The following is a 9,463-nucleotide window of genomic DNA, read 5'->3' on the forward strand; positions in this document are numbered from 1 at the left end:
ACATAGAAATACAAAACATAGAACAATACCCCAAAAAAACCTGACAACACAAAACAAACACACCCCTGCCACGTCCTGACCAAACTACAATAACAAATAACCCCTTTTACTGGTCAGAACGTGACATACCATGTAATTTTTGTATGTTCTCTATAGTTATGTACTTGAAAATGTATCAATTGACCAATTTGGCACATTCGGGCAGACTTGATAGAAAATGTTGTGCAGTATTGCAATGCTTCACTGGATCAATCTGAAACTTTGCACACACACTGCTGCCATCTAGACTCCTGTATTATATAATGGCCTTTCTCTTGCATTTCAAAGATTATGAAAAATATATATAATAGAAAGCGCATGTTTTTTTGTTTGTATTATCTTTTACCAGATCTAATGTGTTATATTCTCCTACATTAATTTCACATTTCCACAAACTTCAAAGTGTTTCCTTTCAAATGGTATAATTTGAAAGATCTACAGATGATGCAATCTCTATTGCACTCCACACTGCCCTTTAACACCTGGACAAAGGATCACCTATGTGAGGATACTATTAATTGACTACAGCTCAGCGTTCAACACCATAGTGCGCTCAAAGCTCTTCACTAAGCTAAGGACCCTGGGACTAAACACCTCCCTCTGCAACTGGATCCTGGACTTCCTGACGGGCCACCCCCAGGTGGAAAGGGTAGGTAATAACACATCCACCACGCTGATCCTCAACACGGGTGCTCCTCAGGGGTGCGTGCTCAGACCCTCCTATACTCCCTGTTCACTCATGACTGCACAGCCAGGCACGACTCCAACACCATCATTAAGTTTGCCGATGACACAACAGTGCTAGGCCTGATCACCGACAATGACAAGACAGCCTATAGAGAGAAGGTCAGAGGCCTGACCGTGTGGTGCAAGGACAACAACCTCTCCCTCAACGTGATCAAGACAAAGGAGATGATTGTGGACTACAGGAAAAGGAGGACCAAGCACGCCCCCATTCTCATCGACGGGGCTGTAGTGGAGCAGGTTGAGAGCTTCAAGTTCCTTGGCGTCCACATCACCAACAAACTAACATGGTCCAAGCACACCAAGACAGTTGTGAAGAGGGCACGACAAAACCTATGCTGCTACTCTGTTATTATCTGTGCATAGACACTCTACCTACATGTACATATTACCTCAATTACCTCGACTAACCGGTGCCCCCGCACATTGACTCTGTACGAGTAACCCCTGTATATAGCCTCGCTATTGTTATTTACTGCTGCTCTTTAATTATTTGTTACTTTTATTTTTTACTTTTAGGTATTTTTCATAACTGCATTGTTGGTTTGGGGCTCGTAAGTAAGCATTTCACTGTAACGTCTACACCTGTTGTATTCGGCCCATGTGACAAATACGATTTGATTTTAAGAAAATGCATATCCTTGCTTCAGGTCCTGAGCTACAGACAGTTGTATTTGGGTATGTCATTTTAGGCGAAATGTGAAAAATAGGGTCCGGTCCTTAAGAGGTTCTGAGAACCCAGAACCAAAACAACAAGATCAACCAGGTGGGATCCCCTTGAAACACACTCAGTCAGACGCTGTATGACTGGTTCACACCACTCTGCAGAGTCTTTTAATGCCCAGAATTCAGAAAGGTATGAACTAGCTGTGCCCTTCTCTGCCATTAATGTATCCAGGGTGCGTGATTGATTTCTGGTGCAGCAGCACAGGGTGTCTTAATGTCCTAATGCATTGCTCTGTCACACCGGGCTGCCTTGGCAACCTGCCCTTTCCACTGAAGCATCTGCTGCTCGATTGGATGAGACCTGGGTAAATAAATAAAAAGGGGAGGTTGGAGGAGAAGGAGAGGGTAGGGTAGGTGGGTGATTGCACACACACACATATATACACACTATACAGAGAAGCACACACATGCACACATGTATACAAGCGCACACACACACACGGTAGTGGTGGGGGGGAGGTCAACACAGGTTGTTTTAAAAGTGTTTGCTGTTTTTAACCGGATATCGATTCATCAATGTGGGACCTGCCTGTGTGTTGCCTGGTCCTTTTCGGACCATGACTTCTTGTACTCCTTCCATATCTGTAGCAGGGTAACACTGAAATCAATAAATAGTTCTACAGCTTTTTCATTTTCCCTTTATTTTTGTGAAAAGAGCCCTAAAGTACACCCCCCCCCACAATCCCATGGACCGTTGGTTACCAGGACGACACCGTTGAGACGTTAGGCTGCCGTTCAGCACTCATTACCGGAGCACATCGTTGTACCATTAAACCGCTGAACCAGACGATCCGCCATTCAAACAAACGCTATCATAACCATTATTGTCATTAGCACCTCCTTCACACACAGGGAGTCTTGTGAGGGATTATAGAAAAGAGTCAGTCTCTTCTCCTCCAGGGCTGCCTGAGAGCTTAACATGCTCAGAAGAGGGCAAATTACTCATCATTGTCAACATCAGTTAGATACAGTATGCGGTGGATAGAACAACAGCGAGGGGGGAATTTTTGTATAAAATACATCATTATAGAACATGTCATTATCGTAGACAGAGATAAAGTGTCTGTCTAGACATTTCTTTAGCCTTCTCTTAGTCAGGTTATCACGATTGTTGCGTCTCAAAGGGTGCACTATTGCGTATATACTCCATTACTTTGGAAGTAGTACACTACTATATATAGGCAACAGGGTGCCATTTGAGATGCAACATATAGTATGTCAGTGTCATTGACGCAGATAAAGTATGTGTCGAGACATAGTTCTATAAAGAGGAAGGTCGAGATGCAACAATAAAATAATGAATTGAATCCATGATCAAAAGACTATACAAAGTGAAAGTGCAAGCTGCAGATAAAAATAAAAAAGAAACAGAGTATACTTTTCTACCTTATGCTTTTTTGAACTCAATAGACAGTTTCTCTCTCACTCACTGGTCGCCTTTCATTCTAGCCTGAACGCTAACCCTAACACTGGCTTTCTATAGACAGATCTACACATACAGTGAGGGAAAAAAGTATTTGATCCCCTGCTGATTTTGTACATTTACCCACTGACAAAGAAATGATCAGTCTATCATTTTAATGGTAGGTTTATTTGAACAGTGAGAGACAGAATATCAACAAAAAAATCCAGAAAAACGCATGTCAAAAATTGTATAAATTGATTTGCATTTTAATGAGGGAAATAAGTATTTGACCCCCTCTCAATCAGAAAGATTTCTGGCTCCCAGGTGTCTTTTATACAGGTAACGAGCTGAGATTAGGAGCACACTCTTAAAGGGAGTGCTCCTAATCTCAGCTTGTTACCTGTATAAAAGACACCTGTCCACAGAATCAATCAAGTCAATCAGATTCCAAACTCTCCAGCATGGCCAAGACCAAAGAGCTCTCCAAGGTGTCGACTCGTGCACGCGCCTAAGCCCATTGTCCTCTGATCGGCCACTTGCCAAAAGCGTAAATATGTTTCAGTCTGGGGCTGCCTCGATATCATTCAGCTTTTTCCCGGGTTCTGAGAGCCTATGGGAGCCGTAGGAAGTGTCACGTTACAGCAAAGATCCTCAGTCTTCAATAAAAAGAGCCAAGATGAACAACAACTTGTCAGACAGGCCACTTCCTGTACAGTATCTTCTCAGGTTTTTGCCTGCCATATGAGTTCTGTTATACTCACAGACACCATTCAAACAGTTTTAGAAACTTTAGGGTGTTTTCTATCCAAAGCCAATCATTATATGCATATTCTAGTTACTGGGCAGGAGTAGTAACCAGATTAAATCGGGTAAGTTTTTTATCCGGCCGTGTCAATACTGCCCCCTACCCCCAACAGGATAAACATGCACACTTTGCAACAAGGATGGAACTCTAAAGCTGAGAGTAGAATGACGCCGGAGAGGATGGCTGCCGTCTTATTGGCTCTTAGCCAACCGTGCTATTTTGTTAGTTTTTTGCATTGTTTATTTTGTACATAATGTTGCAGTTTCAAGTTCCTTGGTGTCCACATCACCAACAAACTAACATGGTCCAAGCACACCAAGACAGTTGTGAAGAGGGCACAACAAACCTATTTCCCCTCAGGAGACTAAAAGATTTGGCATGGGTCCTCAGATCCTCAAAAGGTTCTACAGCTGCACCGTCGATGATGTGCCCCCGCACATTGACTCTGTACCGGTAACCCCGTATATAACCTTGCTATTGTTATCCTCTATTCAACAGCAAGTGAAATAGCAGGGTGGCAAATCCAAAACAACAACACTCTCATAATTCAAATTTCTCAAACATACAACTATTATATACCATTTTAAAGATACACTTCTCGTTAATCCAACCACATTGTCCAATTTCAAAAAGGCTTTACGGCGAAAGCATAACATTAGATTATGTTAGGACAGCACCGAGACAAGAAAAACCACACAGCCATTTTCCAAGCAAGGAGAGGCGTCAGAAATACAGCTAAAATTAATCACTAACCATTGATGATCTTCATCAGATGGCACTCATAGGACTTCATGTTACACAATACATGTATGTTTTGCTCGATAAAGTTCATATTTATATCAACAAAAAAAATCATTTTACATTGGGGTGTAATGTTCAGAAATTTTTTGCCTCCCAAAACATCCGGTGAATGAGCACATCAATTTACAGAAATACTCATCATAAACGTTGATAAAATATTCAACAGTTATTCAAAGAATTATAGATACACTTCTCCTTAACTTGTTTGGGATAGGGGGCAGTATTTTCACAGCCGGATAAAAAACGTACCCGATTTAATCTGGTTACTACTCCTGCCCAGAAACTAGAATATGCATATAATTAGTAGTTTTGGATAGAAAACACTCTAAAGTTTCTAAAACTGCTTGAATGGTGTCTGTGAGTATAACAGAACTCATATGGCAGGCTAAAAACCTGAGAAGATTCCATGCAGGAAGTGCCCTGTCTGACAATTTGTTGTACTTCTAGGTTATCTCTATCAAAAATACAGCATCTGTGCTGTAACGTGACATTTTCTAAGGCTTCCATTGGCTCTCTAAAGCTGCCAGAAAGTGGAATGGGGTGTCTGCTGTCTCTGGGCGAAGAACAGCAGGAGAATTTGTAAGTGGTCAGCCTGGGGACAGTGACACTGGAGATGCATGGTCACGAGACTACTCCATTTTTTTCTTTCAGCCTTTGAATAAATACAACATTGCCCGGTTGGAATATTATCGCTATTTCACGAGAAAAATAGCATAAAAATCGATTTTAAACAGTGTTTGACATGCTTCTAAGTACGGTAATGGAATATTTAGAATTTTTTTGTCATGAAATGCACTCGCGCGTCACCCTTCAGATACTGACCTGAACGCACGAATAAAACGGAGCTATTTTAATATAACTATGGATTATTTGGAACCAAAACAACATTTCTTGTTGAAGTAGAAGTCCTGGGAGTGCATTCTGACGAAGAACAGCAAAGGTAATCCAATTTTTGTTATAGTAAATCTGAGTTTGGTGAGGGCCAAACTTGGTGGGTGTCAAATTAGCTAGCCGTGATGGCCGGGCTATGTACTCAGAATATTGCAAAATGTGCTTTTGCCGAAAAGCTATTTTAAAATCTGACACCGCGATTGCATAAAAGAGTTCTGTATCTATAATTCTTTAAATAATTGTTATGTATTTTGTAAACGTTTATCGTGAGTAATTTAGTAAATTCACCGGAAGTTTGCGGTGGGTATGCTAGTTCTGAACATCACATGCTAATGTAAAAAGCTGGTTTTTGATATAAATATGAACTTGATTGAACAAAACATGCATGTTTTGTATAACATAATGTCCTAGGAGTGTCATCTGATGAAGATCATCAAAGGTTAATGCTGCATTTAGCTGTGGTTTTGGTTTTTGTGACATGCTTTGAAAATGGCTGTGTGATTATTTTTGGCAGGGTACTCTCCTGACATAATCTAATGTTTTGCTTTCGCTGTAAAGCCTTTTTGAAATCGGACAGTGTGGTTAGATTAATGAGAGTCTTGTCTTTAAAATGGTGAAAAATAGTCATATGTTTGAGAAATTGAAGTTATAGCATTTATGAGGTATTTGTATTTCGCGCCACACGATTCCACTGGCTGTTGACTAGCCCAGGGAGGATAAATTAACTTTCGAAGATACTTTACTTAGAACAGCTAATCAGTCGTACCAGTGATTGTACTGGGAGATGAGTTCATCGTCTCTACCTCGTGTTGAGATTCAAAGTTCAAATCACTTTAAAAATGCAGCTGCAGCTTTTCTGGTCTGGTATGTTCATTTCTTAACCCATCATTTATACAGTTTGTTTGAAAGAGGCGGTTCCGCCAGGCTGTAAAACAATTATCTCTTATAGCTTCTCAAATCACATCCCTCTCTTAACAAAAACACTTTCATAATTTTTAATATTACATGTACAACACTTAGTATGAACACTTCACATATACTTTCCAAGTTACAGTATTTCCTTTATAATCACAAAATAACAAACAAAATGGCATTAGTGTTCTATAGATTGCCTCTGACCGTTCCCCATGTTCTATGTTAAAAATATTGTTCCAATATTTGCTTTTAAACGTGTTAGAGTTTCGGCGGGAAAAGTCTATTTAAATAAAGGACATTCCTTTGGTGAATCTGGGATAGGGAGACCTGAATCTTCTCCCCTTGATTTACAACAAGATGTGAGTTGTTAATCCCGACTAGTTATTTCCTCCCCACCTCTGCGGGTGAGAGGGGGTCTAATTGAAGTTATTCATTGCAAACCTGATCTGACCTATTTGGATTCTCGTGGACAATCATGACAGAGTGATGAGACTTAGTTGATAAAATAAACGGAAACTGTTGATAGCTGTAGTCTTTAACATAAACTACAATGGGAAATGTTGCAATTTGGCTTCTCACTGTTGCTGCCTGATCCTGCCAATTATTATCTCCAGAGAAATAACTTGAAGAAGACATTTTTGTTGCCAAAAAAATAGTAATTTGCAGCTTCATTGGAGTGTTTCAATGTAATGACCTGGGGTGAGGATCGCAAACTAGAAAAGGAGAGTCAGGAATTAGCCTGTATCAGAAGACTCCACAAGTACGCAAGCGTCCGCACACACACACACACACACACACACACACACACACACACACACACACACACACACACACACACACACACACACACACACACACACACACACACACACACACACACACACACACACACAGTCTTGTACAGCTAATCTTGTGGGGACACACAATTCAGTTCCACTCAAAATCCAATTTTCCCAAACCCCTTAACCCGTACTCTTACCCTAACCCTAACCCAAAACCTAACCTTAACCCTAACCCTAAACCTAAACCTAACCCTAGCTCCTAAACCTAAAACTAATTCTAGCTCCTAACCCTAAACCTAATTCTAATCCTGACACTAATTCTAACCTTAATGCTAAACCCCCTAGAAATAGCATTTGACCTTGTGGGGACCAACATAATGTCCCCAGTTGATAAAATGTTTGTTAACTTGGTCCCCACAAGAATAGTTAAACATGTCCACACACACACATTCACACACGCAGTCACACAAACCCACACATACACGCACAGTCAAACACACAAGCGCACACACAACTACACACACACAGTCAAGAACACACAAGCATGTGTGGGCGAGCACACACACACTCACAATCCTACAGGAGGGCAATTACATGGTATTGATCTGAGTCTCAGGGGGAAGGTGTTCTCCTGCTACCTTCCTGTCAGGGTGTCTACTCCACAACTCTCACCTTCACACACACACACACACACACACACACACACACACACACACACACACACACACACACACACACACACACACACACACACACACACACACACACACACACACTGGAAGCTCCAGTTGAGCTCTATCCCCTTGAGGAAAATCGAAAAGCTGTGACGTTTCTTAATTATTTCTTAATTTATTTTTGGGATATGTGTTTTTTTTTGTATTGTTACGAATGCTGCACTGTTGGAACTAGAAACATAAGCATTTTGGTGCACCTGCGATAACATCAGCAAATTATGTGTATGCAACCAATAACATTTGAGTGGACACAGGGTCAATTCACCCCCTCCATACCCTTTCCTGTGCACTCCCTTCTGCTCCTGCTGTTAAATCTTGTGGTGACGGTAAGAGGAATTGTCAGACTGCTTTTTACAGCACAAAACAACATTCTCCTGCAGCTAGTCTCTCCTCTCCTCCCAGGTGCACCAAAGGCAATCCAATAGAAATATGAACCTTAAATGGCAAAACGCTCTCTCCTCAGGAAATACAATCGGCGGGGTGTTTCTGTTCCTTTCTACTGTGTTTTTTAAGTGAGTCTTGAACACTCTGGTTCCTTTCTGGGAGAACACAAGAACGCCTCAACAGCGGGGGAAATACAGTGGGATCAGAGGAAACAGGGAAACAGGGTTTGCTTGTACGTGCCTCTTGTGAAAATCTCTAGAGGGCTGCTACTGCTGCTCGCAACAACTTTGTTTGGGGACTATCTCCTTAGTGTGCCAACTACTGCTGAGGAAGTGTCGTTGTATGTGTGCGTGTGTGTGTCGGTGCTTGGTTCAAGAAGTGTTTATCCGTGTTGTGATGGATGGTGGCGTGTGGTTGGAAGTGTCGTGAGGCTCAGATATCACCTGTGAATCCAGCCAGTCAGCCATGCAGGTTTGGTCTGGTCTGTCTGGCACCTGGTGTAAACAGCAGTCATTCCTGATTATTGTATTCTTGTCAAGAGGAGCGGGGCTCCCTGTTAGGGGGGCTTGACCCCCCACTGCGTAGGAGACAGATATTTACTCCTGCCATGCCTCAAACACATTGTAAACTTTGTCTATTCCCTATATAGGGCACTACTTTTGACCAGGGCCTATAGGGCTCTGGTCAAAAGTAGTGCACTATGCAGGGAATAGGGTGCCATTTTGGAGGCAGGCTCTGCCTTTTTCCCCCAGGAGCTGTCAATAAACAGGCCTGATTTAACATCCTCCTTGGAGGGAGGGGAGTGTCCCTGGGTGCATCGACAGGGGTAGGGGCTCTGATCCTGGGCTTACAGTTCAGACAGAGGTCCCTGGTTCACTCCATGGTCTGCTGGAGGTTATAAGTTGCATACCAAATGGCACCATTTTCCATTTACTGCACTACTTAAGACCAGTACCTATAGGGCTCAGATCAAACGTAGTGCACTATATAGGGAAAAGGAACACAACCATAGCATCTTCAATGTCTTCCGCCACTAAGGACTGGCCTGGTGACTAGTGGTACTGTCACTGGCCCCTCATCCTACCAGGGATCATACTGAAGCCCCCAATCCAATGCTGAGCAATACACGTTTGAAATGAGAAAGGTGTTTGTGTGAGATTTATCAGACGTGAACTGAAGTGGATTACCGAAGCAGTTCTCCCCCTTCAACCATCTCTTACTGTCATATTAATGAATA

This window comes from Salmo salar, chromosome ssa28 (assembly GCF_905237065.1).
Source record: "Salmo salar chromosome ssa28, Ssal_v3.1, whole genome shotgun sequence".
NCBI classification, from domain to species: domain Eukaryota; kingdom Metazoa; phylum Chordata; class Actinopteri; order Salmoniformes; family Salmonidae; genus Salmo; species Salmo salar.